Source organism: Sus scrofa, unplaced genomic scaffold, assembly GCF_000003025.6.
Source record: "Sus scrofa isolate TJ Tabasco breed Duroc unplaced genomic scaffold, Sscrofa11.1 Contig702, whole genome shotgun sequence".
Taxonomy (NCBI): Eukaryota; Metazoa; Chordata; class Mammalia; order Artiodactyla; family Suidae; genus Sus; species Sus scrofa.
In genome coordinates this window covers 75,464-94,175 of record NW_018085293.1, presented here as the reverse complement: position 1 = coordinate 94,175, position 18,712 = coordinate 75,464, and the positions used below count along the sequence as shown (strand labels likewise).

Below are 18,712 nucleotides of genomic sequence, written 5' to 3'. Positions count from 1 at the left end.
CTGACACAGACCACACTCCCTCCTGGAGCGGATGATGTTTTAAAAGTATGACTCGGCAACAGGATCCTAGCAATTAACCTGGGACCCCTGATAACTATTGTAAACCACACTTAGTATCTTCTATTTCATTCCATTCCATGCTTTTCTTAATTCTTTATTACCTCCTTTCATTAGAGGAAGTGAGTGGGAGGAAACTGAAAAAATAGTGTTAGGACAGGGGTGACATAATATAATAGAATATAATTGTGCAAAAATACATTGAGTTCAGAAAAATAATACACACCCCACAAAATAAAGAGAGAGAGAAAGAGAGAGAGAGGGAGAGGTAGGGAGAGTAGGATGGAGATAGACATAGAGACAGGTGCAAAGATTGCATCAAATGAGGAGATGAGGCAGAGGGGAGATAAGGAACAATTTGCCCTTCTGGAATTTTTCCAGCAGTCATTGTTCCCAAAAGATTAATATTCACACTTCATCATTAATTAAATTATAAAATGTATATTGTCTCCAAAGGTAGATGGCTCAATTTAGGGCCAATTATTCTGTTCTTTACAATTTTTTTTTCCTTTGTGCATAGAAAAATGTTTGTAGGAGATACTGTTCTCACTGAGTGGGTTAAGGACCTGATATTGCCTCTGTGAGGATGCAAGTTTGATCCCTGGCCTCACTCAGTAGGTTAAGGATCTGGAGTAGATGATAGTTGGAGCACTAATTTCACCCCTGGACCAGAAACTTTCATATTTTGCATGTGCAGCCATTAAAAAAGGCAATAGAAAAATGTTTATGAACCAAAGCTTTATGATATTTTGTGACATTTAGTAAATCTAGTCACCTATCAATATTCTTTTCATATGCCAACACAGACACATATCACATATATTTTAGAAGTGGTTTATCAATTTACAGGAAAATACACTTTATCATTGGGGGAGTGATTATTATAGAATCCCCTTATCTTTGTTACAAATGGAAGAGAAGGATATGAATACATACATGATAAGTGAAATTGAATCAAGGGAAGATTTTATTTTAAAGATGCATATCATATCACTTCTTTGTTGATATAAAATTATTGAGAAAACTGGAAATATAGAAGAAATAAGAGATACAGAAGAGGGAGTTTCCCCTGTGGCACAGTGGGCTTAGGTATAGGCAGGCATCCTACATCCTAGTCTAAATCTAGCTAGTCTCTGTGGAGGCAACAATTTGATCCTCAGCCTGGCACAGTGGGCTAACCATCTAGAATTGACAAGCTACATATGTAACAGCTATGGCTCAGATTTGGTCTCTAGCCTGGGAAAATCCATATGCCATGGGGGTGATCAAAAAAGAATAAATATATAGATAGGGTTACTTTATATAGTATGTGTTTCTCTCTTTTTTTAGAGTATTGTTGATTTATCATATTGTGCCAATTTCCACTGAACAGCGTACTGACACAGTATACACACACACACACACACACACATTCTCTTTCTCATACTATCTTCCATCATGTTCTATCAAGAGTTTAGATATAGTTCTCTATGCTGTACAGTAGGACCTCATAACATGCTCAATCCATAGAAGAGATTATTGACAAATGTAAAACATTAACAGATGAGGTCAGTGTCTGTGAGGCTGTTTTTGAAGTTTGGATAGTAGCACAGAAAATGCATTTATAGGATTCAAGAAGAAGGTAGCATATGATTGAATGGGTGTTTGGTAAAATTGTAGACAGAGTTGTAAGAATCTAAGGAAGTTCTCCTCTGGTGACTTAAATTTTCTGAGTGAAACTGGAAGCAAGTTCACTTAACATTTCCCAATATGTTTGATATTTGCATCATTTTTTTGACAAACACTCTCCTTCAAATTAAAGCACCACTGGATTTCTACATTTCTAGAAATGGCTTTGGATCATAAACAGTATTGCTTTTTTTTCAATTCTGATATAGAGGTCTTATGATTTACAATTTAATATTGTTAACAGCCAGTTCCTATAAAAAGCCACTAAGACCAAGATTTATTTCAAAAGTCTGTGTTAGAAATGAAAAAAAAAACAGTAATATGTTTAATGAGTAAAGCTACTTCCTTTGAAGTAATTATGGAAACCTACAAAACAGATGAGAGAAAAAAAATTGTGGAATCTAACTGACAGGTAATAATTTCTTCATGAATGGCCAGAACAGCTCTTACCTCATTATTAGTAAAGACAAATTCTGTATCTAATTTTAATGCTGAAAAATTACAAAAATATTAAAAATTAGTACAACCACTGTGGAAAATGGTATGGAGGTTCCTCAGAAAACTAAATATAGAACTGCCCTATGATCCAGCAGTCCCACTCCTGAGCATATATATAGAAAAAACTGTAATCCAAAAAGGTACGTACACATGTATGTTCATTGCAGCGCTATTCACAATAGCCAAAACATGGAAACAAGCTAAATGTCCATCAACAGATGAATGGATTAAGAAGATGTTGTATTTATGCACAACGGAATACTACTCAGCCATAAAGATGACAAAACTGTCATTTGCAGCAACATGGATGCAACCAGAGACCATAATACTAAGTGAAGTAAATCAGAAAGAGAGAGATAAATACCATATGATATCACTTATATATGGAACCTAAAATATAGCACAAATGCCTATCAACAAAACATAAACAAGTCATGGATATGGAGAGCAAACTTGGGGTTGCGAGGAGGGAGGGGGGAGGAAGTAGGATGGACACGGAGATTGAGGTTGGTAAATTATTACACTTAGAATAGGTAAGCAATGTGGTCCCACTCTACAGCACAGGGAACTATATCCAATCTCTTGGGGTAAAATATAATGGAAGATACCCTGAGAAAAAAATATATATGTATGCCTGGGTCACTATACTGTACAGCAGAAATTGACACAACCTTGTAAATCAACTGTACTCTAATAAAAAATACTTAATTTATGGATCTCATGATGATCCTCCCAGTTCTTTAATTTCATATTTAAAAGAGAAAAAAGTATCCATCATAGGGTTCTTATAGAGATCAAAGTTATTACATTGTCATGGGTTTGTTCTTCTTTTTTGCCATGAGGCAGGGTGAAGTGTTGTTAAGTGAATCCAGAAATTCAATTTTTAGATATTGTGAGCAAGCACTAAACATTACGCTCTGCTATTCACATAGCAAAGTTAAATGGAAGCTATGTGCAAAGATATTTGACAGAAATTTTCTCTGTCATCTGTAAACTATGAATGATTTGAGTTTTAGTTATTATTGTAATGGAGTTATTTTGATGTCAATATAGGTTGTGAATCCTAGAGTTAAAAAAAATAATAGCATTCTTTATCAGATCCCTGTTGTGTACCTTTCACATCTAACATTCTACCAGCTTCACTCTTATCCACTGAGCACTGATTATCTTGACCTTTTCCACTTCATGCTGTGTCCTACACTTGGGTTTCTATACACGATTTTCTCTTTCCTTTTTTTTTTCTTTATTTTAAGGCCATACCCACAACATATGGAAGTTCCAAGACTTGGGGTTGAGTTGGAGCTACAGCTACAAGCTTATGCCACAGCCAAAGCAATGCCAGATCTGAACATCTGAGACCTAACCACAGCTTCCAGTAATGCCAGATTCATAATCCACTGAACAAGACCAAGTCTCAAACCTGAATCCTCACAGATACTAATTGGATTATTAACCCACTGAGCCACAATGGGAACTTTTCTTACCTTCTATGCTCTTCACACTGATGTGCTTAAGGATGGTTCTATCTCATCTTTCAGGTCTTGGTGTATCCTCCTTATCAACCTAACTAGAGCTAGTCACACACACATACCACTGAACTACAATTTTCTGGATATCAGTTATCACTCTATGATTTCAGCTTCCTTTCTTTTATTTTTTATTACTCAAATGAATTTATTGCATCTGTAGTTGTATAATGATCATAACAATCTTATTTCACAGGATTTCCATCTTATATTGTCTCCTCCATCAGAAAGCAGCTCTAGGACAAAAGTGAGAAGTATTGTCTAATTCATCTCTGTCTACCTTACTCCTGTGAGAGTATCCAATGATTCATACAAGTCAGCAAATATTCTTCAAAAAATCAATGTACTTCAGTTGTTGAAGTAAACCAGCTATAATAAAAAAATCAAAAAAAGAAAAACTAAAGAAAAAAAAAAGAAAATGATTGATGATAATTAATGTGAATTTCCCATTGCACATATGCTTTTTATTTAAAACTAAAAACAGTGTTTTAAATGTTATGCCTGTTTCAAATACTGGAACAGATACTGGTATATTATATAATATATATATATATATATATATATATATATATATATATATATATAATTTTAAATAAGAAAATCATAACAGAAACACAGTCTAAATGCTTCATCTTCCCATATACCTAGTTAGGGATACAGGTGTAAAAAAACATCAGTGTCTCTCTAGTGATAGCAAGATGCGGAAGAAAATAAACATCCTTTGGATTTAGAATCTCCACTCTAGGATGTAACAGCAGCAATTATTTATCTGATAGTTAAAAACAATATAGGAGTAGAAAAAAATCTGACTAGTATCCATGAGGATGCAGGCCTCACTCAGTGGGTTAATGATCCAACATTGCTATGAGATGTGATGTAGGTCAAAGACATGTTTATGTGGCTGTGACACAGGCCAGCAGCTGCAGCTGTGATCCAACCAATAGCCTGGGAATCTCCATATGCCATGGGTGTGGCCCTAAAAGACAAACATATATTTTTGCTCTTCTTTCATAAAGGATATATAGCTTCAAGATACAGACACGAGATTCTAAAGTGCATAGACAAGAGTGACTGTTATTCTGCTTCACTAAAGGAAGAAAAACAGTAGTAGGGAATTTTGGTAATGTTGTTGACCATATTAACTAGTAAACCACTAAATTGAAATTGTATTTTCTTCCAAAAGCATACAAAAAAAAATTGGCAGCATGAAAACTGGGAAAATTCTATCTCCTAAAGAGTTTATATTTATTTTTCTCTCTTAACTTTAACCCAATTTGTGAATTTGCAAATACTGTTTAAAAAACTGTTTCTTTTAGACTCCTATTCATTCGATAATATGTATTTAGCAACTTCTAAGTGACTGGCACAGCACGAATTAATAAACATAACCCCTGCCCCTATAATGACTGCAAGATTTTCAGGGGAAACCAGAGAAAATAAAAATTAAGAAATACATTCTTTTTTCTCACATTATCATGCTCCATCATAAGAGACCCGACGTGTCTAACTGGGTCACCATGCTGTATGGTAGAAAATGAACAGAACACTGTAAACCAGCTATAATGGAAAAAATAAAAATCATTGTATTAAAATAAAATTAAATATTTTTTAAAGTCTATCTTGTGACAATTGATGTTAAAGGTATAACCATACGAAGGCTTAGAGTATAACTGAGTGGAATGTGTAGGGAAAGTCGTTAGAGAAATTTGTCTAAAGAGGAGAGTTCTTCTGAAAGTGAAGAAAATGAGATGGAGCCAGCCAAGCAAAAACTCTGGAAAAGAAGTTCCAGGAGTTAGCAGAATAAGAAAAATAAAAACCCTGAAATGAGAAAGGCTTAAATTATGCAAATGACAGGTAAAAATTGAAGGAGGGAGAGAAAAAGAGACAAAGAAAGACTGGAGCCTCTAGAAAAGGAATGAAGTACAAAATGTACTTAAGAATTAGGCAATAACCTGATTTTAATGTATTAACTTGATTTGAAATCTTAATCAGATATGTGTTATTGGCTGCTGTGTCCCAATGGATTAGAATCAATGGGGAAGGTGAGCCCTTATTGTCCTTTAGGAAAGATTTGATCTTAGCATCTAAGTTAATGATAACACAAGGTATTTTGTTTCATCCACAGTTTCCTCATGGCATTATTCACCTCTGCATTCCTCAAGGTGCAGGTCAAGGGGTTTAACATGGGTGCAACAATGGTAAAGGACACAGCCATTGCCTTGTCTATAGGATAAGTGGCAACAGGCATAACATACAAGAAAATACATGGCACAAAGAACAAGACAACCACAATGAGGTGGGAGCCACAGGTGGAGAGGGCTTTATGCTGTCCTTCAAAGCTGTAAGACTTGAGAGAGCAGAGGATGACCACATAAGAGGTGATGAGGATAAGGATGATGGCCATACACATCACCCCACTGTTGAGGATGACTAAGATGCCCAGGAGGTGGGTGTCCATGCAGGCCAGTTTCAACAGTGTAAACAAATCACACATAAAGCAATCAATGACATTTGGTCCACAGAAGGGTGTTTGACAGATGAAGAGAAGTTGTATAGTTGCATGTATGGATCCCCCCACCCAGGCCCCTCCCAGCAAGAGGCAACACACCTGAGGCCTCATGATGGTCATGTAGTGCAGATGGCCACATAGTGGTCATAGGCCATCACAATGATAAGAATGATCCCCACCCCACCAAAGAAGTGCTCAGCAAATAGCTGGGCCATACAACCTTCCAGAGAGATTGCAGTGGTTTCAGAGAAGGAGTCCACAATCATCTTGGGGGCAATTACAGAAGAGTAGGTAACATACATGAGGGACAAGGAGGTAAGGAAAAAATACATAGGTGATCTCAGACTCTGACTTGTGACCATGGTTACCACAATGAGGAGGTTTCCCAAGATGGTGGACAAATACGTGATTAGAAATACAGCAGAGTGTATTTTCCTCACCTCTGGATTCTTCATAATGCCCAAAAGGATGAATTATGTCACATTGTTTGGATTCTCCATTTACTATGGTCTGATGTAAGGGGTGCTCTCTGAGATAGAAAATCTAAAAAAAAATATTATTTGTAATAATATTATTAGTAATTATTGCACATGTTGGGCATTTTTTTGCCCTCTGTCTCACACCCTCTTGACCTACAATTTCCTCTGTCCATCAGTAGAGCAACCAACTGCTAACAATTATGCCCTGACTACAGCTTGATCCTGCTAGTCCCCCCAACAAGACCATCTCCCACCAGTGTGTCTCTTGCTTCACTTCCTGAAACTTGCTGCTATAGAAACTTAGAAGACATTATTTCATCACTCACGCACTGTAATATGAAAGAATTAATATAAATTAAGTAAGAATAAATAGGGGTCAGTGCATGAATGGTATTCAGCTGAACACAATCTTAGATTCACTTTTTTCCTTCTTTTTTCATTTTCTCATTTACTGCCTCTCTTGTTTTCCAAAATAAACTACCTACACACAAGCCATTCCCTCAGTCTCTGTCTTTTAGGAACCTCAAGCTAGAAAGCTGACTTTAATTTATCACCACACAGATCTAATAACAAAGAACTCAGAACATTTCATATAATTTCTCATTCATTTATCACATATACTTTTTGAATCCCTAGGCTGTGCTAGTTGAAGAGTCTAAAAGGCAAATAGGTAATATTCCAAGGACTCTCTACTTGCTAAAAACTATACTCTTTCCACCTACATTTCTTCCTCTCAACTGGATTATTATCATACACTGTGACTATTCAATGAGTATCTACTACATTTCAGGCAATGGAGTGTTCTAAGAGATATTTTCTTCATTTTAGAGATAATATACTAACATCTGAAATGGGTAAACAGGAGTTCCCATCATGGCATAGTGGTTAACAAATGAGGTTGCAGATTCCATCCCTGGCTTGCTCGGTGGGTTAAGGATCCGGTATTGCTGTGAGCTGTGGTGTAGGTTGAAGATGAGGCTTGGATCCTATGTTGCTGTGGCTCTGGCATAGGCCAGTGGCTGAAGCTCTGATTAGACCCCTAGCCTGGGAACCTCCATATGCCAAGGGAAGCGGCCCTAGAAAAGGCAAAAAAAAGTAAAAAAAAAAATTGGTAAACAAAGAATGACACCTAGTTTCCATGGCTAGTAAATATTGCAAATCCAGGTTTTTCTGAATCAAATAAATACCTATAGCATGCTCTCTTGTTTCTCTTATGATCAGAGTCCTTGGAAACTTGTTTTCTTTTTAATCAGCAGCATTATATCACTGGTGTGCCCCATCATGTCAGATGTGGGTGTGGAAACCAGCTCTGAGATCACCACAAAGGACTTAAAAGAAGGAAGTTATGGAGGAGGTGGAGAATGGATCAAGGCATCTGCTATTGGGAAAGCTAATGAGAAAATTATGGAGTTGGAGGCTGACAATGAGGTAGAGGAAGAGGAAGAAGGTGGGAAGCAAGAGGAGGAGGAGGAAGGTGACAGTGAGGAAGTGGATGAAATGAAGATGAGGAGGCTGAGGCAGCTACAGGCAAATAGGCAGCTGACAATGATGAGGATGACGATGTTGACAGCAAGAAGCTAAAGACCTATGAGGATGACTAGAGAGCAAAAAAGGAAAAGTTAAACTTAAAAAAAAGGTGACACTGACCTATTCACACTCCACCTCCCTTCTCAGAAGAATCCTAAACATGGTCACCTTTGGGAGTAGAGAGTCCCTCCTGCCTGCCGACAGTGGGCTGTGCCACCCACAGATGACAAGCGCTCTCTCCACCACCCAACCAAAACCACAACATCTATTTGCAACAGGGGAGGAAAAAATGTACTCAAACTTCCAAGGCCCTGATTTTTTTTTTCTTAAAGTACTTTAGAAAGGAAAATTTGTTTGCATTTTTTTACATTTTATATTTATGTACACATCATTAGGGGTCAGACATTTTTAATGGTTTCATATGACCAAGCCAGATTTCAGAGCATTCTCTGTCCTACTTCTGACTTTACTTGTGATGTGATCATGGTCATTATATTCTCAAAGGATAAAGGAAAAAAAAAAAACTTGTTACAAAAAAAGCAAAAACAACAAAACAATCTTATTCCAAGCATTTCAGTAACTTTTCTTGTGTATGTATTTAGCTATACTGTAAGTTGTTGGTTCATGTGAGATGGTTAAAAAAGCCAAAGATGAAAGTTTTCTTCTTTTTCCTTCTTTTTGTCTATGAAATTGATCTTTATTTATTTTTTTGCCTGTTTGATGTATGTGTGAAACAATGTTGTCCAATAATAAACTGGAGTTTGATTTTGCCAAGTTGTTCTAACAAAAAAAAAAAAAAAAAGAAAGAAAGAAAAAGAGAAAGAAACACAAGTTCTTAACTGTTGGACTATACCACTGAAGAAGTGATCAATGGCCTCAATCAGCTAAATATAGTCAAATGATGTGGTAAAATAATCACTTTGACAGCAAACTCTCCTCTTCCAGGAATAGTTAAGTAGAGACTGTTTGTCCCTTGATGGGAATATAGTAGAGACCATTGCTTTAAATAGGGAGATAAACTACACATTCTCTAAGCCCTCCATAAATACCCACAAATTCATTCTTTGAATTACCACTCTTATTAAACAAAGCATCCAGCTTCCTGGACACTTTTTGCTAATTTACAATATGGATTAACTGCAACCTCTCCCATCTCCATCCCAGGAAATTAAAAAAAATATCTTGGACACTCTAAATGAAGTAGAAAGGACAACATTCTTGGAATTCAGGAAAGCTTGGTCCCATTCCAGGTTGTCTGGCTAACTCCTGGAATGTGTTTTTACATTGCTCACCACTCTGGTCACAGTTCCTTCATCTGTAGAAAAGGGAGTTGTGGTTGATGTGTAGAAAAACTAGGGCTTCAAAAGATCCATGTTAGGAACCCTGTCCTTTTAAAATACAGCAGCTCAGCTTTGATATTCATTAAATGTTCATGTTTCTAAGCAAGATTTCCTTTGTGCCCTTTCATGACTTAAACTATTTTAAAACAAAATACACCAGAATAGATAACAATGCCCTTTTTGTCTTAAAATCTATGAGTTCATCGCAAATCTCTCTTGACTGCTGGTTCACATCTCAAGTATTCTGTCTGAGAGTCAAGACAGTCTCACATAAGTGTCATCCTTATATTTTTTATGACTCCCTCCCACTGTAGTCAAGCCCACCACTTACTGCCAGAGCACTCCTCAGTTTGCTTTGTACAGTGGGAAAAACCAGGGGTTCAAAGGTGTGCAAACTTGCTTTTCACTGTAGTCAAGTCACCTACTGACACATAAGATGAGGAAATCTATGTCGTCATGAAGTAAAAAATATGCATATGTTTAAATTTGATAAATTCTATAACATTATTATCTTGAAATTCTGAAGCACCTTTCATTGCCATAGTGTATTAAAGAGTAATTTTCTCCGTAGCCTTACCTTAAATATTATCATTCTTGAATATGTTAACCAAACAGTAATGTGAACAATCATGTCATGTTAATTTGAAGTAATTCAATTATTCATTCATAGAATTTCACTGATGACATAATAAATGCACTATAAGTTTCAAGATAAAGTTAAATTAAATTCAATGTAATGTCTATACAGAAATATATAAATTATACACACATACAAATCAACCTAATAATACATCATTCAGTTTGTACTATGTGCCATATATTTTTCTCATACTTTATACATGTTTTCACACAATCCTCATACCTAGTTGTGATAAAACATATTTTATGATTGAGATAATTGCTTTATTTTTCTAATAATTGCTTTGCTTAAGACTATACAGTTACTAATTAATAAAGCCCAGATATGAATATAAGAAGATAACTTTACAGCTGACATGTGTTTATTAATTCTGAATTTCTGATGGAGCTAAATTATTTAGTCAATAAAATCCTGGATAACAGTACAGTGAGAGCCATGTACTCATAGAGAGCCTCTGGCTTGTCATTTTTAAGGAGCAACAATGCCTTGTGTTCTTCAGAAAACCTATGCCAAGAGCCCATGCATCATCAACAGACTATGTCTCTAATTAAGGGCTTTTAAAGGGTTATTTCTGTTCATTAGTCTTCTTAACTCACTGTGCTTTCCTTGAAAATTAGTGGGAATGGAATTATCTACAGTAGTGCATTTTTAGCATGGAAATTATTATGCAATAGTAGATACAAAAATCTATGCTTTCTTGGAATGTTTCCAGAGAGGGGCTTAATCTCTGAACAGCTTTCTTGGTTTCACCACCACTTCCTTGAGCAAATAATCAGCATCATTTCAGCACCAACAGCAACAACTGTGAGCAGAACTAATCACAAATAAATTGTGGTTTTTCATAGATAGCAAGATGTCTTTTTAAAGCCAATTTTTTTATCATATTTGAAAATTTAGAATCACTAGCTGATTAAAATAGAAAGAAAATCAATATGTAAAGTTGAGTCTTTCCCAAAGGTGATTTAAACAGAAATAAAATTTAAGGAATTTCCTCTGGAATAAGAGGAAAGCAGAAATATATTTATAATACACACAATCACACATACACACAGATAATGGCATAAAAGAAGGGAAATTTAAGATTGTCTAAAACTACAGATTTCTCATTGTGGCTCAATGGGTTATGAACCAGCTAGGATCCATGAAGATGTGGGTTTGATCCCTAGCATAATTCAGTGGGTTAAGGATCAAGCATTTCCATGAGCTGTGGCGTAGGTCACAGATACAGCTCAGACATGGCATTGCTTAGGCTGTGGCATAGGCCTACAGCTGCAGCTTGGATTTTCCCTCTAGCCTGGAAACTTCTATATGCCACAGGTGTTCCCCTAAAAAGTCAAAAAAAACTGTTTAAAACTATCCTATACATCAGCTACTCCTTTTCCTACATTTCTAAGACACACCTCTGAAACATAAACATACTCCTTTACTTATTAATCTCATGATCTGGATAGAAACAAAAGGTAGACATAAAATATTGATAATTTGCCAAAAGAGATCAAAGTAAATTAAGCTAAAAGTAGTACATAGCTCAATGTTCTCCATCCTAAGTTTACAAATTGTTTAAAGAGACCAATAATATGAACTACTGACACATTGCAAATATAATTGTGCATGAATGTGATTAAGTTATTTCAATTATTTCAAAATAGTAGTTCAAATTAATAAGACCATAATACTCAAAACTGTTGTGAAAATCATCTCCAAAACTCAGTCTCATGTCACCTCTGTGACCTCTAAAAGCAAGTTACCTGATGGTTCCTGTAAATGTAAGGCAGAGATTGTGTAAATAAATTCTCTAGGATCCTGTCAGGGTAAGCAAAGTTCTGGCTCCACCCAGGATGTACATATAGAAACATTTATCTGCAAAAGATCCAAGAACCATGACATATTAGAGTTTCAACTTGGCAAATCCAAGCATGGAGGCAATAATATCAGGACCTGTACTTGGATCAAATCATCCAATCACTTAATGGGGAGCTGTTTTGATATACCAGAGTTTGAAATGATTAAAAAAAAATTTTAAACATATTTCTTAAGTGTCCAGGGACATATATAGAAAACAACACTTGCAGATGGTGGAGGGATTCCAAGTTCATCTAAATAGGAAAGCTTGCCAAAAAAGAAAAAATAAGTAAAAGAAAAAATGGCAGCCAGATAAGCTGCTTATAAAATCATTTGGGAAACTGTTACTGTCTTTTAGCTGTATTTGAGTTTGATTTGTAAGTAGTTTGAATCCACATCTTAGAAGAATCATCATTACAGAAAGGTATTCCTTTGAGAAACAGACCTGGACTCAAAAAAGGCAGAGTGCCCTTTTCAAAAACACAGAACTTCAAAATGTGTAGACTTGCATCGTATCAACTGCATCCCTTTGAGGCTGTGTCTCTACTGACAGAGGCACTAATCACCATACCACTGAATCCACATCCACCCCTGCAATTTTCCCAGAAGCAGAGCTTCACTGGAGCCAGGACAAGCTGATGCTCCACAAACACAAAACCAGATCATGATATTAACCATTCATTTATTCTTCCTCTTCTTCCTCTCCTTCTCCTTCCTCTCCTTCCTCTCCTTCCTCTCCTTCCTCTTCTTCTTCTTCTCCTTCTTTTTCTCCTTCTTCTTTTCTCCTTCTCCTTCTTTTCCTGTGGCACCCAGCACATGTGGAATTTCTCTAACCAAGGATCAAACACATGACAATGCTAGATGCACAGGAAATCCCCAGCTATTTCATTGTTGTTCAAAAATTAATCTTTCTTCTTCAATAGAATTGTCACACAATGACTCATCTTTCTGAATATATAGATGAAGAAAAGTCAAGAGGACTTGTTCTTGCCACCCACCCAGTACCAGCCTGAATTTTTCTATTATTTAATCTGGTATTCTATACCTATTTTAAAACTATTGTTAAAATAGTAACACCTCTAACTATAGGAGAATTGTCATTAGAAAGGATTTTAAAATGTTCATTAGCCAGAAAAAATAAGGACTAAATTTTTCTCACTGCATAACAGTATTCTCAAATAATATGTTTTTGATTTAGAAATATTGGAAGTTATAAATTCCAATCTTTTTCAACTTTCAATAGTTAAAAATAACAATGTTATACATTTATCACACACATCATGGGTTACAACTGGTTCATAAACAGAGTTGAACATACACTCCAGGAAGTCTCCTTAGAAGGCAGTGTCTCTCAGTTTTATTGACTGTGATATTCCCAGGTGATGGGCCCAACCTCTGTTCTTAGATTACCTTTACAAACAGTCTGGTCACTCCATGCTCTTTCTTATCCATTCAGACATGAGATAGGGCATTCCTCAATCTTCTTTTCACTATTTCCCACCTCTGATGATTTTTTAGACATTCGGTCCCCTTAATCTTACCCTTTAAAATATTGATTCCAGAAATACACTACCCGTTTATGTGATTTGTATGTATCTGTGATTTATATATAAAAACAAAGATTTTTTGCATATTCTAAGAAACCAACTTTACTACTTGGGGAGATATTGTCCCCATTCCAAAGGCATGTGATAGAGTAACATATTTATTTTTTAAAAATGTAAGGTGGAATAATGTACTTATTTAAACTTGTCCCTAAATGAAAGTCAACCTGTGCTTCAAACTACACAAATCTGTACACAATTATCTCCTGCACCACCCTCTTATAAGATGTTTTTCATCAAACCCACTGCTAACAAAATTATATTTTTATTTGATTACTTTTTATTATCCACCTATAACCTACTAGTTTTTAATTAAGTTCTACTTAATTCCACTGGAATTAAATTTGCATCAGTGTCATTCAAAATTGTTCATCTCATTCCCATAACTCTTTGGATCACTTTAGGCCCTGCAAAATATCTTTTGGATAAATTAAATAAGTCAAAAATTCCTAGACTGAACTGACCATGAAGTCATTCTTCCAGTAGTAAATGTTAACACTATGGGATAATAAAAGGCAATTTCCTATGGAAATAGGGCCTAATTTACTCTTCAGTATACTGTCCTTGTGCAAAAACAGAGTATCAGTCTCCTGAGATTGAGTTACTTAATTTTTTTCCAAATACCTCTTATGTCTGAGTGTCACTTTCTTTAAAATTTAATCGTTTGAGTTTCTTGATCCCATTACATTTCAGTTTTCATGATGCTCATGAAGGCTACTACATCTGCAGAAATTAGATAATTAGATGACTTTCCATGAAACAAGAGGAATCAAGAGACTGCAAGTAGCCTGGAGGTCAATGGACAGTTGAAGAAGAAACCCCCACTCCCATCAAAAAAATAATAATAAGGGAAGAACCCTTCAATGACAATGTCCACACTGTGCCAATGATTATATCTGAGTTTTGGTATTTTTCACATCATGATATCAAGGAGTATTGTGAAATGGGTAAAGGAGAGGGTACAAGCGTTTAAAAGACTTGATATTATTGCTTAACTTGAGTCTCATTTTCTTCCTGTATAATGGATTAAAATATATATCTCAATAATTGCTGCTACATTAAAATAAGTTAAAGTATGAAAATAATGTATCAAAATCTATGCCTCACAGTTGGCCTTCAACAATAGCTAGCTCATTCCCCCCATTTAATGACTAATATTTTCACTGAATTAAATGTCTCTATTAAACCAAAATATCCTTATACAACAGATACAAACATTATTTATCTAATTAATTTTTATGAAACATATTTCCTTTTTTTTTAAGAATCAAAAATAATTAGGTGGCAACTGGTCCTCAGGAAATTCCTGATTAAGGGTGCAAAGGGATATCTTAACATTACTTCAAATTATTGACAAGGCAACAAAGTCCATCCTCTGAGAATGCCAAACTGCCTTCCATTTCATTCTTCAGTTCTCATACCCTCCATGTTTCCTGTTCACAATTTACAGTTTGTACCTCATTAATCTCACTGCTCTACTGAGCTCTTGTTATAGTCACTAAATCTCAACTGTTGCCTTTAGTTTCCCGCTTCAAATCCTCCTTTTATGTTAGAATACAAATGGCATTTATTCAATATATTTCCTATTCATATCGCTTGATTACTTCAACTCCTATCAAAAAGACATAAGGAAAAATGAACTATATGTCATTTAGTCTAGATGCTGTTGCAAGGTTGAACTCACACCATCAACTACAATCTTGATTATCTTTAATAGATTAAGTGATCATTATATTACCTTCCAAACCTGGACAGTGTTGGGGAATGTTTCTATTTCTGACGAATTGATACTCTTTGTGTAAGCTTAATAAACACTCACCCCAAAGGACAGATGTACAGTGCTCTAGCATAATTATATGGTCAAATTATGGAAGAAATGGCTCTGGATGACCAGTGAGTTTGAATATTTATGTGTAGTAACACGAGTTGGAGTGTCATAGTCAGAGAAGCTTTGACTTACAAAGAGTGATTTAATAATATATATGGACCTAGTATTCTCCACATGCATAGAGGAGCATCACAGTCATCACCTGCTTTCCTAAAGTCTGCATTATGCAAACTTTTGTAGAAGTTTACTTTTACAAAAAAGCCAACATTAGTACAATAATGACTTTTTCACAAAAGCAAAAATCCTTTCCAGTATTCTTTTAGTTAGTGAAAACAGGCCCAGATATAAATCTTTCCTTCTTTTTTTATTGTTATTTCACCAATAAAATTTTTTTCTACTGTACAGCATGGTGACCCAGTTACACATACATGTATACATTCTTTTTTCTCCCATTATCATGCTACATCATAAGTAAATAGACATAGTTCTCGGTGATACATAGCAGGATCTCATTGCTAATCCATTCAAAAAGCAATAGTTTGCATCCATTAACCCCAAGCTCCCAATTCATCCCACTTCCTCCCTCTCCATTCTGGCAACCACAAGTTTGTTCTATAAGTCCATGATTTTCTTTTCTGTGGAATGTTTCATTTGTGCTCTATATTAGATTCCAGATATAAGTGATATCATATGGTATTTGTCTTTCTCTTTCTGACTTATTTCACTTAGCATAAGAGTCTCTAGTTCCATCCATGTTGCTTCAAATGACATTATGTCATTCTTTTTTATGGCTGAGTAGTTTTCTATTGTGTATATATACCACTTCTTCCTAATCCAATCATCTGTTGATGGACATTTGGGTTTTTTCCATGTCTTGGCTATTGTGAATAGAGTTGCAATGAACATGCAGGTGCATGTGTCTTTTTAAAGGAAAGTTTTGTCTGGACGTATGCCCAAGAGTAGGATTGCTGGGTCATATGGTAATTCCATGTGTAGATTTCTAAGGTACCTCCATACTCTTCTCCACAGTGGCTGTATCAGTTTACATTCCCACCAAAGTGCAGGAGGGTTCCTGTTTCTCCACACCCCCTCCAGCACTTGGTATTTGTGGGCTTGTTAATGATGGCCATTCTGACTGGTGTGAGGTGGTATCTCATGGTAGTTTGGATTTGCATTTCTCTAATCATCAGGGATGTTGAGCATTTTTTCATATGCTTGTTGGCCATCTTACTTGGAAAAAATGTCTATTCAGGTTTTTTCCCATTTTTCCATTGGGTTGGGTTTTTTTTGTTTGTTTTTTTTTTTTTACTGTGGAGTTGCATAAGTTTTGTATACTAGAGATAAAGCCCTTGTCAGGTGCATAATTTGAAACTATTTTCTCCCATTCTGTAAGTTGTCTTTTTGTTTTCTTTTTGATTTCCTTTGCTGTGCAAAAGCTTGTCATTTTGATTAGGTCACATTGGTTTATTTTTGCTTTTATATCTGTTGCATTGGGAGACTGATCTGAGAAAACATTTGTAAAGCTGATGCAAGAGAATGTTTTGACAATATTCTCTTCCAGGAGTTTGATGGTGTCTTGTCTTATATTTAGGTCTTTCAGCCATTTTGTATTTATTTTTATGCATGGTGTGAGGGTGTGTTCTAGTTTTATTGACTTGCATGTATCTGTCAAGTTTTCCCAGCATTCTTGCTAAATAGACTGTCTTTTTCCCATTTTATGTTCTTGACTCCTTTGTCAAAGATTAATTGACCATAGGAATATGTGTTTATTTCTGCATTCCCTATTCTGTTGTATTCTTCTGTATGTCTGTTTTGGTACCAGGACCACACTGTCTTAATGACTGTGGCTTTGTAATATTGTTTGAGGTCTGGGAGAGTTTTGCCTCCTGCTTGGTTTTTGTTTCTCAGGATTGCTTTGGGATTCTGGGTCTTTTGTGGTTCCATATAAATTTCTGTATTTTTCCCTAGTTCTGTGAAAAATGTCGTGGTTACATTGATAGCAATTTGATTAAATCTGTCAATGGCTTTGGGTAGTATGGCCATGGAGAAAAGCTGGAAGCCTTCCCACTAAAATCTGGAATAAGACAGGCATGCGCACACTCACTGCTGCTATTCAACATAGTATTGCAAGTCCTAGCCACAAATGAAATAAATAAAAGGCATCTAAATAGGAAGAGAATAGGTAAAACTGTCACTGTATGATCAACAAATTTAACAAAGTAGCAGGATATAAGATTAACATTCAGAAATCAGTCACATTTCTTTATACTAACAATGAAGTAGTAGAAAAGGAATGCAATAATACAACACCATTTAAAATTCCACCACCAAATAATCAATACTTTGGAATACAGCTGACCAAGGATGTGAAAGACTTATATGCTGAGAACCATAAAACACTAATCAAGGAAATTAAAGAAGATGTAATGAAATGGAAAGATATTCCATACTCCTGGGTTGGTAAAATCTTTCAGAAAGCAAAGTGGAGGAACTTTTGGAAAACAGAAGAATCTTCTATTTCTGAAATACATTACTACAGAGGAGACAAGGATACAACATCTATGACACCTTGTTCTTTAAGGACAAAGTGAATCATTAAGACTATTGATACATGTCTTATATAAAGACATAAACATACCAAAGACAACAATGTTATATTTGAAATAAAGTAGGACTGAAATTTGTAAAACCTGGATTCAAATTTTGTGGCTAAAACTCTTAATTATGTCTTTATATTGAAATTTGATAACAGAATATTTACATTTCTTTCTTCAAATGTTTCCTCAAGTTTGATAATAAAAAAAGAGGAGAAATCATTTTTATTCAAGAAAAAACAGCAAGCCATAGGGTGTTTAAGAAAATATGACCAAGTTAAGAATAATTTTTAAGTTTCTGGCTTATGATTTTGTGCCCCATAAAGAATTACAGATAGGCTGTGAATTCTTCTTTCCTCCTTTTATGTGTGTCTCTCTTTTTGACTCTGGTAAATTCATCTTGACCATAAAAATTCAGCAGTAATTCTTTCACTACCCATATGTTTTTTCCCCATGTATAAGTATTTCTATCATATTCCTTTCTTTACCACAGGCTAAGCAGAAATAAAGGAATTTGGAAAATCAAGGTCCAATGGAAAAGCCAATTTCATTCAAGCAGCATATGTATGAAGAACTTAGTAAAGCAGCAGTGAGACTGGA

At 35.4% G+C, this 18,712-nt stretch overlaps 2 pseudogenes; one reads left to right on the top strand and one right to left on the bottom strand.

The window, feature by feature from the left end:
- Positions 1-5,838: 5,838 nt before the first annotated feature.
- LOC100152174 lies at positions 5,839-6,758 on the bottom strand (annotated as a pseudogene).
- A 1,260-nt stretch (positions 6,759-8,018) lies between these two features.
- Positions 8,019-8,338, top strand: LOC100522118 (annotated as a pseudogene).
- Positions 8,339-18,712: the final 10,374 nt, after the last annotated feature.